Source organism: Neoarius graeffei, chromosome 1 (assembly GCF_027579695.1).
Source record: "Neoarius graeffei isolate fNeoGra1 chromosome 1, fNeoGra1.pri, whole genome shotgun sequence".
Classification (NCBI taxonomy): domain Eukaryota; kingdom Metazoa; phylum Chordata; class Actinopteri; order Siluriformes; family Ariidae; genus Neoarius; species Neoarius graeffei.
This window is the reverse complement of record NC_083569.1, coordinates 48,933,123-48,949,412: the sequence shown is the minus strand read 5'-3', so window position 1 is coordinate 48,949,412 and position 16,290 is coordinate 48,933,123.

The following is a 16,290-nucleotide window of genomic DNA, read 5'->3' as shown; positions in this document are numbered from 1 at the left end:
ACAGAAAGATACGTCACAATGCTCTTGTGCACAAAACAAAATGCTCTTGTATTTGTATTTGTATTTTAGTTTTTCCGTTGTCTTGACAACTGAAACGTCATGGTTCCTGGAGGAACCATTTTCAAGGGGTCAGTCACCAAAGTTAATTCCAGTTTGTAATGCAACAAAACAGGACAAACACCAAAGGGGATGAATACTTTTGCAAGACACTGTGTGTGTGTGTCAGACACACACACACACACACACACACTGTCACCTAACTTATATTTACAGTGCCCTTCACAATTATTGGCACCCCTTTTAAAGATTAGCAAAAAGGGTTAGAAAAAAATCCACCTTTTGGTGAAGTCACTTCATCTCACACTGAAAAAATGAGGAAAAAATCCAACCTTTAATAGAAACAAAATTATTCAGAGAAAAACAAATCCCTCATCAATAAATAATTGTTTTCAACAAAACCATGTGTTTTGTTGGCACCCCTGGGAATGATAGTGAACACAATGTAACTGAAGCATGTTTCCCATTTAAATTGTACCTTGTTAAGTTGATTGGAGTGTGTAGAACCTTTCAAGCTGTAATCCATGACTTCCTGATTAACTGGGGTACAAATATGAGGTGACACAGAGGCCAAATTCCCTTAGTCATCCATCACCATTGGTAAGATAAGAGAACACACAAAGCAAATGAGGGAGAAGTGTGTTGACCTTCATGAGTCAGGGAATGGTTATACAGTGGTGCTTGAAATTTGTGAACCCTTTAGAATTTTCTATATTTCTGCATAAATATGACCTAAAACATCATCAGATTTTCACACAAGTCCTAAAAGTAGATAAAAAGAACCCAGTGAAACAAATGAGACAAAAATATTATACTTGGTCATTTATTTCTCATCTCATCTCATCTCATTATCTCTAGCCGCTTTATCCTTCTACAGGGTCGCAGGCAAGCTGGAGTCTATCCCAGCTGACTACGGGCGAAAGGCGGGGTACACCCTGGACAAGTCGCCAGGTCATCACAGGGCGGTCATTTATTTATTGAGGAAAATGATCCAATATGACATCTTTGTGAACCTCTAGGATTAGCAGTTAATTTGAAGGTGAAATTAGAGTCAGCTGTTTTCAATCAATGGAATGACAATCAGGTGTGAATGGGCATCCTGTTTTATGTAAGGAACAGGGATCTATCAAAGTCTGATCTTCACAACACATGTTTGTGGAAGTGTATCATGGCACGAACAAAGGAGATTTCTGAGGACCTCAGAAAAAGTGTTGTTGATGCTCATCAGGTTGGAAAAGGTTACAAAACCATCTCTAAAGAGTTTGGACTGCACCAATCCACAGTCAGACAGATTGTGTACAAATGGAGAAAATTCAAGCCCATTGTTACCCTCCCCAGGAGTGGTTGACCAACAAAGATCACTCCAAGAGCAAGGTGTGTAATCGTCGGTGAGGTCACAAAGGACCCCAGGGTAACTTCTAAGCAACTGAAGGCCTCTCTCACATTGGCTAATGTTGATGTTCATGAGTCCACCATCAGGAGAACACTGAACAACAATGGTGTACATGGCAGGGTTGCAAGGAGAAAGCCACTGCTCTCCAAACATAACATTGCTGCACATTTGCAGTTTGCTAAAGATCACGTGGACAAGTCAGAAGGCTATTGGAAAATGTTTTGTGGATGGATGAGACCAAAATAGAATTTTTGGTTTAAATGAGAAGCGTTATGTTTGGAGAAAGGAAAACACTGCATTCCAGCATAAGAACCTTATCCCATCTGTGAAACATGGTGGTGGTAGTATCATGGTTTGGGCCTCTTTTGCTGCATCTGGGCCAGGACGGCTTGCCATCATTGATGGAACAATGAATTCTGAATTATACCAGCAAATTCTAAAGGAAAATGTCAGGACATCTGTCCATGAACTGGGTCTCAAGATAAGCCGGGTCATGCAGCAAGACAACGATCCTAAGCACACAGGTTGTTCTACCAAAGAATGGTTAAAGAAGAATAAAGTTAATGTTTTGGAATGGCCAAGTCAAAGTCCTGACCTTAATCCAATCAAAATGTTGTGGAAGGACCTGAAGTGAGCAGTTCATGTGAGAAAACCCACCAACATCCCAGAGTTGAAGCTGTTCTGTACAGAGGAATGGGCTAAAATTCCTCCAAGACGGTGTGCAGGACTGATCAACAGTTACTGGAAACGTTTAGTTGCAGTTATTGCTGCACAAGGGGGTCACACCAGATACTGAAAGCAAAGGTTCACATACTTTTGCCACTCACAGATATGTAATATTGACTCATTTTCCTCAATAAATAAATGACCAAGTATAATATTTTTGTCTCATTTGTTTAACTGGGTTCTCTTTATCTACTTTCAGGACTTGTGTGAAAATCTGATGACATTTTAGGTCATATTTATGCAGAAATATAGAAAATTCTAAAGGGTTCACAAACTTTCAAGCACCACTGTATATATAAAAAAGCTACTCATCTGAAAGTGTCCATTTCTACTTTTAGGGCAATAATAAAAAAGTGGACACCAACTGGAACTGCTACAAACTTGCCTGGAAGAGGACCCAAGTTTATTTTGCTCTCAAAAAAAATCCCCAAGGATCACTGTTGGTGAATTACAAGAAAAAGTAAAATCTTGGGGTTTCCAAGTCTCAAAAACTACCATCAGACCCCACCTCCATGCCAACAGAGTCTTTGGAAGGTTTGCCAGAAAAAAAGCCTTTTCTGTCAGTTTACCACAAACTTTAGCACCTGAAGTTTGTGAAATGTGACTACAACTTTGACTGGAACTGTGTTCTATTCTCTAATGTAACAAAAATGGAGCTTTTTGCTAATAAACACATCATAATCCACAATCATTGCTAATAAATCCCACCATATGTGGGTTTGGCGTAAAAAGAAGGATGGCTATAATGAAAAGAATCCTATCCCAGCTGTAAAATATGGTGGAAATTCTGTGATGTTTTGAGGCTGTTATTCCTCCAAAGGCCCTAGAAACCTTGTTAGAGTACATGGTGTCATGGACTCCATGAAATACCAGGACATTTTAAATCAAAATCTGACTGCCTCTGCCAGAAAACTAAAACTGAGTCATCATTGGATCTTCCAGCAGGACAATGATCTGAAGCAAATTTTCAAATCAACACAAAAATGGTTAACTGACCACAGAATAAAACTTCTGCCATGGCCATCTCAGTCCTGTGACCTGAACTCCATTGAAAACCTGTGGGCTGAGCTGAAGAGGAGCATGCACAAGAGAGAGCCAAGGACCCTGGATGATGTGGAGAGATTCTGTAAAGAGGAATGGGCTCAGATGCCCGATAGACAAAAACGACTTTCCATCATTATTTTTTCATAATCAGTTAGTTTATTTATTCCTTTCAGCAGTAAAAGACTGAATTACAAGGAATGTCAGCAAGACATGAACAATCCTACATACAATAATACAAATCAATAATCAATGAATAATTATTAAATATTATAAATACTATAAATACTATACATAGAAAACTTCAAGTCAGGGGATATTAATCTACATTATATCTTCGTATCAACTTATCACATTTCCAGTAAGCACTTTTGGTGGCAGATGATAATGAAATCAATAAAGCTATATGGCCTTTCGAGTTCATAAAATTGGTTAAATTTAGTTCCGTCCAAAATTTAGTCATTGTGATATATGTTTATTTCTGTAATATCTAAAAAAAAAATCCAGACCATTCTGTGGCTGGGAAGTTATTTAATTTGAGGGGCTTCCCAAGGAAATAATGTGCATGAAATTGCTCGCTTCATGCAGTTAAGCAGACAGAGGAAGTCCGGTGTATGCATACGCAGGCTTACCTCCTTCTTTTTCTTCTTCTTTTGGGTTTTACGGCGGCTGACATCACAGTGTTGCATTACTGCCACCTACAGGTTTACCTTTAACCGTGCACTGACAGTTCCATTATTCTGTCGCTAAACGAACAGCTGATCACACCGAGGTGCTCGCTGACCGCAGATATTTATTAGTTTGGTCCTGCGTTTCCTTTCCTTCGCAACATAACATCTTTTCTTCTCGCATTCTGTTACTGTAGTTGGTCTTTCGTGTTTCATTCGCACACTCACGTCCTCCATTTTTCTCTCCTGTTTCAAATTTGTATCCCACAATACCTTGCACAAATGGGGAAAGCCCACCACGTGATGCATGATGTAGTATCTTGAATTGGGTCATGGTGAAGCAGGAAAAAAGTAGCTGAGAATTTCAGGCCACATGGCCCTAAATTCATTAATTGTTCTGTTTTAAAAAAATCTAATAAAATTGGAAGTCTGTGATTCGAATTCAGTAGCTTTCGGTTCACTAAACGAAAATAATTGGGTGCCAGAGAAAATTCTTTTTATGACCTTCACTTGAAAAATCTGAAAGGCAGTCTACCTTTAAAGCGTTTGGTTCTAGCCACCACTTCAATTATCCTATGACATGAAGTGTTTTTTAATGAGTACAAATTAATTGGAAAAAAAAAACAGTGAATTAGGTGCATTCAAACCTTTGACTTATATATATATATATATATATATATATATATATATATATATATATATATATATATATATACATACACACACACACACGAGTGTTTTACTGGGAAATACATATGAGCCACATCCGGGGCATTGACAAAAAAAAAAGTGACATATTTCTCAATATGTCAATCAAGAGAAAATTGATGAATTGTTTTGATAAATTTTGGAACTTTTTGTCTGTGAATGTGTCTATATACTAAAAAGAAAATCACACGTTGGCTTGAAGATATGAAGTTTATCTTCTCATGTTGAAAAACTTGCATTTTTCATACGAAACACATCACGGATCCGAGTTACACATTTCCTGATATTTCACTCCAATGACATCACTCCCAGTGTTTTCCCACTGACTAGACACACATTGTCAAAATGGAGAACTGGTTCAAATTTAAAATTCTTTTGATTAATTTGCAGTGTTTTTTTTGTGTGTGGATGTGTTCATATAATATAAAGAACATTACACGGTGGCACAAAGATATGAAGTTTATCTTTTCATGTAGGGCGGCACGGTGGTGTAGTGGTTAGCGCTGTCGCCTCACAGCAAGAAGGTCCTGGGTTTGAGCCCCGGGGCCGGCGAGGGCCTTTCTGTGTGGAGTTTGCATGTTCTCCCCGTGTCCGCGTGGGTTTCCTCCGGGTGCTCCGGTTTCCCCCACAGTCCAAAGACATGCAGGTTAGGTTAACTGGTGACTCTAAATTGACCGTAGGTGTGAATGTGAGTGTGAATGGTTGTCTGTGTCTGTGTGTCAGCCCTGTGATGACCTGGCGACTTGTCCAGGGTGTACCCCGCCTTTCGCCCGTAGTCAGCTGGGATAGGCTCCAGCTTGCCTGCGACCCTATAGAAGGATAAAGCGGCTAGAGATAATGAGATGAGATGAGATGAGATCTTTTCATGTTCTCATGTTGAAAAATATATATCACTCGTTCATTTCACTCAATTCTGATACATATACATTCAGCACTCGAAGATAAACTTCATATCTTCATGCTGCCATGTAATATCCTCTTTACAGTGGTGCTTGAAAGCTTGTGAACCCTTTAGAATTTTCTATATTCCTGCATAAATATGACCTAAAACATCATCAGATTTTCACACAAGTCCTAAAAGTAGATAAAGAGAACCCAGTTAAACAAATGAGACAAAAATATTATACTTGGTCATTTATTTATTTATTGAGGAAAATGATCCAATATTACATATTTGTGAGTGGCAAAAGTATGTGAACCTCTAGGATTAGCAGTTAATTTGAAGGTGAAATTAGAATCAGGTGTTTTCAATCAATGGGATGACAATCAGGTGTGAGTGGGCACCCTGTTTTATTTAAAGAACAGGGATCTATCAAAGTCTGATCTTCACAACACGTTTGTGGAAGTGTATCATGGCACAAACAAAGGAGATTTCTGAGGACCTCAGAAAAAGCATTGTTGATACTCATCAGGCTGGAAAAGGTTACAAAACCATCTCTAAAGAGTTTGGACTCCACCAATCCACAGTCAGACAGATTGTGTACAAATGGAGGAAATTCAAGACCATTGTTACCCTCCCCAGGAGTGGTCGACCAACAAAGATCACTCCAAGAGCACAGGCGTGTAATAGTCTGCGAGGTCACAAAGGACCCCAAGGTAACTTCTAAGCAACTGAAGACCTCTCTCACATTGGCTAATGTTAATGTTCATGAGTCCACCATCAGGAGAACACTGAACAGCAATGGTGTGCATGGCAGGGTTGCAAGGAGAAAGCCACTGCTCTCCAAAAAGAACATTGCTGCTCATCTGCAGTTTGCTAAAGATCACGTGGACAAGCCAGAAGGCTATTGGAAAAAATTTTGTGGATGGATGAGACCAAATTAGAACTTTTTGGTTTAAATGAGAAGCGTTATGTTTGGAGAAAGGAAAACACTGCATTCCAGCATAAGAACCTTATCCCATCTGTGAAACATGGTGGTGGTAGTTTGGTCCTGTTTTGCTGCATCTGGGCCAGGATGGCTTGCCATCATTGATGGAACAATGAATTCTGAATTATACCAGCGAATTCAAAAAGAAAATGTCAGGACATCTGTCCATGAACTGAATCTCAAGAGAAGGTGGGTCATGCAGCAAGACAATGACCCTAAGCACACAAGTCATTCTACCAAAGAATGGTTAAAGAAGAATAAAGTTAATGTTTTGGAATGGCCAAGTCGAAATGTTGTGGAAGGACCTGAAGCGAGCAGTTCATGTGAGGAAACCCACCAACATCCCAGAGTTGTAGCTGTTCTTTACGGAGTTATGAGCTAAAATTCCTCCAAGCCGGTGTGCAGGATTGATCAACAGTTACCAGAAACGTTTGGTTGCAGTTATTGCTGCACAAGGGGGTCACACCAGATACTGAAAGCAAAGGTTCACATACTTTTGCCACTCACAGATATGTAATATTGGATCATTTTCCTCAATAAATAAATGACCAAGTATAATATTTTTGTCTCATTTGTTTAACTGGGTTCTCTTTATCTACTTTTAGGACTTGTGTGAAATCTGTTGATGTTTTAGGTCATATTTATGCAGAAATATAGAAAATTCTACAGGGATCACAAACTTTCAAGCACCACTGTATATAAAAGGGTAATTGATAAGTATTTGTCCAGCAACCACTGCATCCATTTCCCTGTAACCTATTTACATAAGGATGCATGTATTCAGATAGTCATTTTTCATTTTATTTATTTTTTGTGCAATTCAAAACAAGGGACCCAAAAATGCTAGACATGGTCCTGACGAAGATTAATTTGTAGACAAACTTTAAAAAAAAAAAAAAAAAAAAAAAAAATATATATATATATATATATATATATATATATATATATATATATATATAAAATCTGCACCAGTTGTTGACTTACCTTCTCCGCATTATTCTCATAAGTCCAATGCAAAATTAAGAAAACAAAACTTTGAACACCAAAAACATAGATCAGCTGATGTGAGTCAAGGGAAAACAGTGTGAGTTTGAGTTTTCAGAGAATTATTCCTTAGTTGTGCTCACTTGAACTGAGCACTGAGAACAGTATATGCTTGGGGGGAGGCAAGTTAACAACACTTAAGGGCTCTTCACTTGTCCCTCTGGGGGGAACCCTCTGTGGTAAGCTACCTCTGTGGAACACTACAACAGAGTGTTTCTTATTAGAAAAGCTTTCAAGTATGACCTTTCTGGAAGAACCCATCAAGAATTTATCCCATTTACCTGAAAATTAAAGTTTTTTATTTTATATTTGAGGCCACAGGTAAACAGGTAATGCGCTCAGATGAACTTTACTGACTCTCTCTCTCTCACACACACACACACACACAGAGGGTTTGGTGTTCAGTGTGCGCTGAACACTGGCTCTCTGCTGCTTTGAAGATAAGCGCTGGTGTTCGCTCATAAACACTGATTGTAGCCTCGCTTTCCTGAGATTTTGATTTATTTAGAGAGTAGCGCTGAGAGCAGTTGGACCTCTCTTCCTGCCCTTTTCTGGCCATGTAAATCTCACTTTATTATTGGCAGCAGGAAAACACTCCATCATATACATGAGCCACCCTCAGTTCACCTCAAGGCCCAGCGCAGACAGATCGGCCCAAAAGCATGGCTTACTGGGACTTTGAAGGAAGAGGATCCTAAAATGCTCCAGTGTTTAAGTCAAAGTTCAGTTTATTGTCTTCCTGTCCTTATACACATATGCAACGTGGAGAAATACTGCAACTCCAGGACCAGGTTGGAAAATGTGCAATAAAACAAAGCAGGGCCAAATGAACAAAGAGCTGCCCTACATAATAGCATGAACTATACATATTGAAAATTCGACCCATTTATTATTCAAAATAGTAATATAAATTCCTAAATTATACTGCTGAAACCAAGAATCGTATGAAAGGAATTATGATTTAAGCAAAGTAGGCAACATCTCTCTCTCTCTCTCTCTCTCTCTCACACACACACACACACACACACTAACATCAACACAAACATGTGCTTCCTTCGATAAAGCCAGCAGAGACTGAGGCTGAGCCCCTTGTGACAACTGTAAGCCTGTGCTATAAATAGACTGTAGTAACCTCTGTTTGCAAAGCTCAGAAGAATTGCAAATGGTCAAGTGATCTCATACAATTTACTGGAATATGTATTCACTCATTTCGAATGGCTGTGTGCCAACCGGTGCTTAAAATATTACCTATAAGTAACATCTGTGAATTAAGAAAGTGAAGGCTTAAAAAATATAATGTAAATGACTGGAAAGTCATTGTATGGAATCTTTTTTCTACCACAGTAATAATGAAAAGATTTCATAATTATAACTTTCTATCTTATAATTATGAGATCTTATCTCATAATAATGAAATATGAGAAAGTTTCTCATCATTGTGACTGAGTATCTCATAATAATAAGATTTACAACCCAATTCCAAAAACGTTGGGATGCTGTGTAAACTAAATAAAAACAGAATGCAATAATTTGCAAATCAAGGAAACCCTATATTTCCTTGAAAACAGTACAAAGACAACATATCAAATGTTGAATGTGAGAAAACTTATTGCTTTTTGAAAATATACATGCTCATTTTGAATTTAGTGCCTGCAACATGTTTCACAAAAGATGGGACAGGGGCATTTTCACCACTTTGTTGCATCACCTCTAGTTTTAATAACACTCTGTAAATGTCTGGGAACTGAGGAGACCAATTAGTGTGGTTTTGAAAGTGAAATGTTGTTTCATTCTTGCCTGATATAGGACTTCAGTTGCGCTACAGTTCGGGGTCTCCTCTGTTGTATTTTGCGCTTCATAATGCACCAAATGGGCGGCACAGTGGTGTAGTGGTTTGCGCTGTCGCCTCACAGCAAGAAGGTCCGGGTTCGAGCCCTGTGGCTGATGAGGGCCTTTCTGTGCGGAGTTTGCATGTTTTCCGCGTGAATTTCCTCTGGGTGCTCCGGTTTCCCCCACAGTCCAAAGACATGCAGGTTAGGTTAACTGGTGACTCTAAATTGACTATAGATGTGAATGGTTGTCTGTGTCTATGTGTCAGCCCTGTGATGACTTGGTGACTTGTCCAGGGTGTACCCCGCCTTTCACCCGTAGTCAGCTGGGATAGGCTCCAGCTTGCCTGCGACCCTGTAGAAGGATAAAGCGGCTAGAGATAATGAGATAATGCACCAAATATTTTCAGTGGGAGACAAATCTTGACTGCAGGCAGGCCAGTTTAGCACCTGGACTCTTTTACTATGGAACCATGCTGTTCCCTGCAAAAGATATCATTTGAATGGCAGCATGTTGCTCTAAAACCTGTATATATTATTCAGCATTAATGATGCCTTCCCAGATGTACAAGCTACCCATGTCATGTGCTCTAATGCACCCTCATACCATCACAGGTGATGGCTTTTGAACTGATAACAGATTGGATGGTCCCTCTCGTCTTTAGCCTGGAGGACGTGGTGTCCATGATTTCCAAAAAGAATTTCAAATTTCAATTGGTCAAACCACAGGACAATTTTCCACTTCACCTCAGTCCATTGTAAATGAACTCAGGCCCAAAGAGGGCGGTGGTGTTTATTGGATATTGTATATTATATATGGTTTTAACTTGCATTTGTGGATACACTGACAAACTGTGTTCACAGACAGTGGTTTTTGGAAGTGTTCCTGAGCCCATGCAGCAATTTCCACTACAGAATCATATCTGTTTTTTTTTTTTTATGCAGAGTCACCTGAGGGCCCAAAGATGGCAGGCATTCAATGTTGGTTTTCACCCTTGTCCCTTGTGTACAGAGATTTCTCCAGATTCTCTAACTCTTTTAATGATATTATGTACCATAGTGGATGTGATCCCCAAATGCTTTGCAAATTTACAACCCCAAATCAGAAAACATTGGGATGGTATGGAATATGCAAATACAAAAAAGAAAACAGTGATTTCTAAATTTACTTGACTTGTATTTCACTGCAGACAGTATGAACCTAAGATATTTCATGTTTTGTCTGATCAGCTTCATTTCATTTATTAATATCCATCCATTCCTGCATTTCAGGCTTGCAACACACTTAAAAAAAAAGTTGGGGTGGAGGCAATTTCAGTCTAGTAATGAGGTAAAACAATTAAATAATGTTGTGATTTAAAACAGGTGATGTCAAGAGGTGTCTGTAATCATGATTTGGTACAAAATCAGTATCCAGGAAAGGCCTAGTTTTTGAAGAGCTCCAGTTTGTCAACAAATGTGTGAGAAAATTATTGAAATGTTTAAAAACAATCTTCCTCAAAGAAAGATATGAAGGCATTTGGATATTTCACTCTCTACTGTGCATAATATCATTAAACGATTCAAGGAATCTGGAAGAATTTCAGTGCATAAAGGCCAAGGGAACAAACCTAAGCTGAACACCCATGATTTCCGATCCCTCAGATGGCACTGCATCAAGAGCCGTCATTCATCTATAGCTGATATAACCACATGAGCTTGGGATTACTTTGGCAATCCTTTATCAAGCTCAACAGAGTTACATCTACAAATGCCAGTTAAAACTTTACTGTGCAAAAAGGAAGCCTTATGTTAACTGTGTTCAGACGTGCCATAGACTTCGCTTAACAAAAATCAAAGAACACAGGGACAAGGGAAATCCAGGCAGAGGAAGCAAAACACAATCCAAAGGAACAAGCAGGTAAAACAGGGGCAAAAAATTGGACAGAAAACTAGACAAAAAACAAGGAACAATTCAGGCAGGGGGAATCAAGAAGACACAATACCAAAGGGTTGTAGCAAGGCGAGGAAAGTCTACGAGAGACAGTCTGGCAACTGGAGTAGCTCCAAACAGTTCTTAAGAAGGCCCTGGCTGATGGGAGAGGAGTGGTAGCAGGTGTGGGAGTGCCGCTTCAGGGAAAATGGCCTTCAGCAGGGCAGGACTGAATTCCTTTCCCGGATCCGGCCTGGAGCCGGCATGGAAGTCCCACAAACTCAGGCATGGATGGACTGAACCGGACTGTAACAGTACCCCCCCTTCAATGGACACCTCCAGGTGCCTTAGGAAGTGTCTCAGGGTGTTGTTGGTGGAAGTCCGTGATGAGGGTGGGATCCATGATGAACCTGGCAGGAACCCAGCTCCTCTCCTCAGCACCATACCCCTCCCAATCAACCAGGTACTGGAGTCCTCTGCCTCAGTGTTGTACCTTCAGCAACCTCCTGACCATGAAGACCTCACCACCATCTATGAACCTGGGAGGAGGAGGGGGTTTGGAGGGTGGGGATAGGGAACTGGAGACAAGGGGTTTAACTTGGGAGACATGGAAAGTTGGGTGAATACGGCACATGGTTACGGGCAGAGACAGTCTTACAGAGCAGGGACCTTGGAGATGGGGAAAGGTCCTATGAACCTGGGAGCCAATTTGTGGGAGACTGTCTTGAGGGGCAGGTGGCGAGTGGAGAGCATTACCCGCTGCCCCACCCAATAGATGGGAGCTGCCGAGTGGTGTTTGTCAGCTTGCTCTTTAAACATCTTGACAGAACGTAGGAGCTTTTTCCTGGTCATTGCCCATGTTCTCCTGCAGTGGTGCACAAACACCTGGGCAGAGGGCACGGCGACTTCTTCTTCTTAGATGGGGAAGAGTGGTGGCTGGTAACCCAGAGAGCACTGGAAGGAGGAAAGACCTGTAGCAGAGGTGGGTAAGGAGTTGTGATCGTACTCTATCCAAGGAAGGGTCTTGGTCCAGGAGGCAGCATCCTTGGACACCATGCACCTGAGAGACACTTCCAGCTCCTGGTTGGCCCGTTCCATCTGTCCATTGGTCTGAGGGTGAAAACCTGAAAACAGACTGCGAGAAGCACCAATGAGTTTACAGAAAGCCTTCCAGAATTGGGCAGAGAACTGGGGTCCATGGTCTGATATGATGTCTGAGGGGAGTCCGTGTAGACGGAAAACATGGAGTATCAGCAATTCGGCAGTCTCCTTGGCGGTGGGAAGCTTGGGCAGAGGGATAAAATGAACAGCTTTAGAAAAACAGTTGACAACAGTGAGGATACAAGTATTGCCACCTGAATTAGGGAGTCCTGTGATGAAATCCAGGGCTATGTGTGACCAGGGCCGGTGGGGAACAGGAAGGGGTCTCAGTAGGCTGGCAGAGGGTCTGTTGCCAGTCTTGTTCCTGGGGCAGATGTCGCAAGCTGCCACAAACCTCTGGACGTCCTCTTTGATGGATGGCCACCAAAAGCATTGTTGGATGAGTGCCAGAGTCCGGGCTGCTCCTGGGTGGCACGCCATTCTGGAACCATGACCCCACTGCAACACTTGTGCCCGCACAGAAACAGGAACAAAAAGATGGTTAGGAGGTGCATTACTGGGCCCTGGGTCCTGCTTATGGGCCTTCTGGACCAGGGTTTCCACCTCTAACAGAGCGGCCCCCACCAGGCACCGTGGAGGAAGGATGGTCTCGGGGGAGGTCAATTCCTCCGGGAGGGGAGAAAACATTCTGGACAAGGCATCAGGCTTACCATTCTTAGAGCCTGGGCAGAAGGAAAGTGTGAACTTGAAGCAAGAAAAGAAGAGAGACCATTGGGCCTGACGAGAATTGAGGAGCTTGGCAGTCCTGAGGTATTCAAGGCTCTTGTGATCTGTCCATATGATGAAGGGAAGGTCTGACCCCTCCAACCAATGTCTCCATTCTTCCAAGGCCAGTTTAACGGCCAACAGTTCCCTATTGCCAATGTCATAGTTTCTCTCAGAGGGGGAAAGCCGACGAGAGAAGGAGCAAGGATGAAGCTTGTTGTCACTAGCCAATCTTTGGGACAATATGGCCCTGACCTCTGACTCCAAAGTATCGACCTCAACCACAAACTGCTGGGACGGATCTGGAATGGTGAGTATAGGTGCTGATGTGAACCTTCCTTTGAGCTCGGAGAACGCCTTCTCGGCCCCTTCCCCCCAGCTGAAAGGGACCTTGGTGGAAGTTAGAGCCATGAGGGGCCCAGCCACCAAACTAAAGTTCCTGATGAATCACCTGTAGAAATTTGCAAATCCAAGAAACTGCTGGAGTTCTTGTCGAGAGGACGGCGTGGGCCAGTCAGCAATTGCCTTGAGTTTCAGGGGGTCCATCTGAATCTGTGCAGGGGAGGTAATGAAACCCAGAAAGGGGACAGAACTTCTATGGAACTCACATTTCTCAGCCTTAACAAAGAGTTTATTTTCCAGGAGTCATTGAAGGACCTGCCTGACGTGGATGTGGTGTTCATCAAGGAAGCGGGGGAAAAATCAATATATCGTCCAGATAAACTAAAACAAAAAGGTTAAGGTAGTCCCTCAGAACATCATTAACAAGGGCCTGGAAAACCGCGGGAGCATTAGTCAGGCCGAACAGAACCACGAGATATTCATAGTGGCCCGTGGGGGTGTTGAACGCTGTCTTCCATTCGTCCCTTTCCCTGATCCTCACGAGGTGGTAAGCATTACACAGGTCTAGTTTGGTGAAAATCTGGGCTCAGGACCATCCTAACTTTTTCTGATTTGAGGTTGTATGTTGAGGAACGTTATTCTTAATACTATTTTCCCACACAGTCTTTCACAGAGCGGTGAACTATGCATGATGGTTGAATCACTTCATGTGCTTTCCTTTTCACCACGTCACAGCGAAACAGGCCCAAACTATGATAATACCACCGCCATGTTTCACAGATGAGACATACACTCTCCATCTTTACTTCTGAGAGACTCCGTCTCTCTGGGATGCTCTTTTTATACCCAATCATGTTACTGACCTGTTGTCAATTAACTAAATTAGTTTAAAGAATAGTAATAAAATACACAACTTTTACTGTCTTTTGCTGCCCCGTCCCAACATTTTTTGAAACGTTGCTGACGCTATATTCAAAATGAGCATATATTTTTTCAAAATACAATAAGATTTATCAGTTTCAACATTTGATATGTTGACTTTGTACTATTTTCAATGAAATATAGGGTTTCCATGATTTGCAAATCAGCACATTCTGTTTTTATTTACGCTTTACACAGCGTCCCAACTATTTTGGAATTGAAATTGTAATTTTGAGAACATGTTCTCATTATTATGAAATAGTAAGTCATTTTTTCTGACATAAGTCTTAACACTGACATAGTATATGTTCTCATTATTATGACATAGCCTAACCTAATATGTGACTTAATTTTCTTTTTTTTTTTTAAATGGCAGAAATGGGCTTCCAAATCATTGAGACTTACAGTGTAAGGCATCTATGTTTTATCCAGTACACTATTTTTGACAAATACAAATTATTCAAGTGCTCATGGGTGAAATATGCAGTACTACAGTCTGGAATGTCATGACCAGCTGTGTTTACTTCATTAGTGACATTTCCATCGGAATTCAGTCAGAATGTCAGGAATGTGTCGGGTAAGTAAGGACAACTTCACCTCAGGACATATTATGAAGTGATCATCGCCATGCTTTGGAAAATATACAGGAAATATGTTGGCACTTTTAATGTGATTGAGAAGTCCAGTTATTTTTCCTCATGTGTTCGAGTTTATCCTTCTCTATTGCAGCTGCAAACTTTTTTTTTCCCCTCCAGCAGGTCGATGGAGAATCAGCGCCTCAGCCCGGATACAGCTGTATGTGAGTAATACCACGTTCACAACCACTTTGCCTGGTCTCCATCTACATACACACACAAAACAGAGGCCGGAGAAAGGCAGCTGGTTCCTGTTTTCAGGCACCAAAGCCTCTTTATTTTCCCTGCATTTCCTGTTCACCTGCTCCAGTTGATCCTAATTTCTTCTCTTCAGAAATGTCCCTGGTACCCTCTCATAAATAAAGGTATTAAACTGTACTTTTCTTTGGGATGGTACAATCAATCAACAGTACACTTTTCTACCTTTAGTATGTAGCTTTTATCTGGGAAGGTGCAAGTGATGTACTGTTACCACAAAGAAGGAAGCACACAACTGTCTCGAATGTCTTTGTATAATGTAGCATTATGATTTCTCTTTACTAGAATGACCAGGTCTAGCCCAAACGTGTTCCAGCATGACAATGACTCAGTACACAAAGTAAGGATCATGAAGAAATAATTTGCCAAAACTGGTGTGGAAGAACTTCAGTGACCTATAAAGAGCTCTGATCTCAACTCTACTAAACACTTTTGGGATGAATATGAACACTGCTTGCTAGGCTTTCGTTTTTGTCTAACATCAGTACCTGACCTCACGAATGCTCTTGTTGAATGAGCACAAATTCCCACAGTCACACTTGTAAGACTTCGTAGAAGAGTGGAGGCTGTTACAATAGGAAAGACCAACTCCATATTAGTACCCACGGTTTTGGGAAGGAATATTCAGTAAGCACATCTGGTTGTAATGGTCAGGTGTCCACATACTTTTGGCCATAGTGTATCAATATGCATAAATTGACTGTACCACCTCAGTGACAAGGAAAATACAGTTTGGTACCTTTATTTCTGAGAGTGTATACCATCTTTGTCTGCTGGTAAATTATTTTCCAGCTGCTATATTATTTGAATAAACTGATCAATAAATTACAGCTGTGGTATTTTCTTCACATTCATAGCAGCAACTCAGAAACTGTTTCCTTCATCCCACCACATACCAGCTGGCAAAGACAGTCTACCATTTTGGCCTGTAGTTTAGTCAGACTAAGTTGTATTTTCCAACATGGTACATTAGAGGAAATAACTGTAGCCTTGTCTTTTAGTACCAGACCTGGAGAAACCGG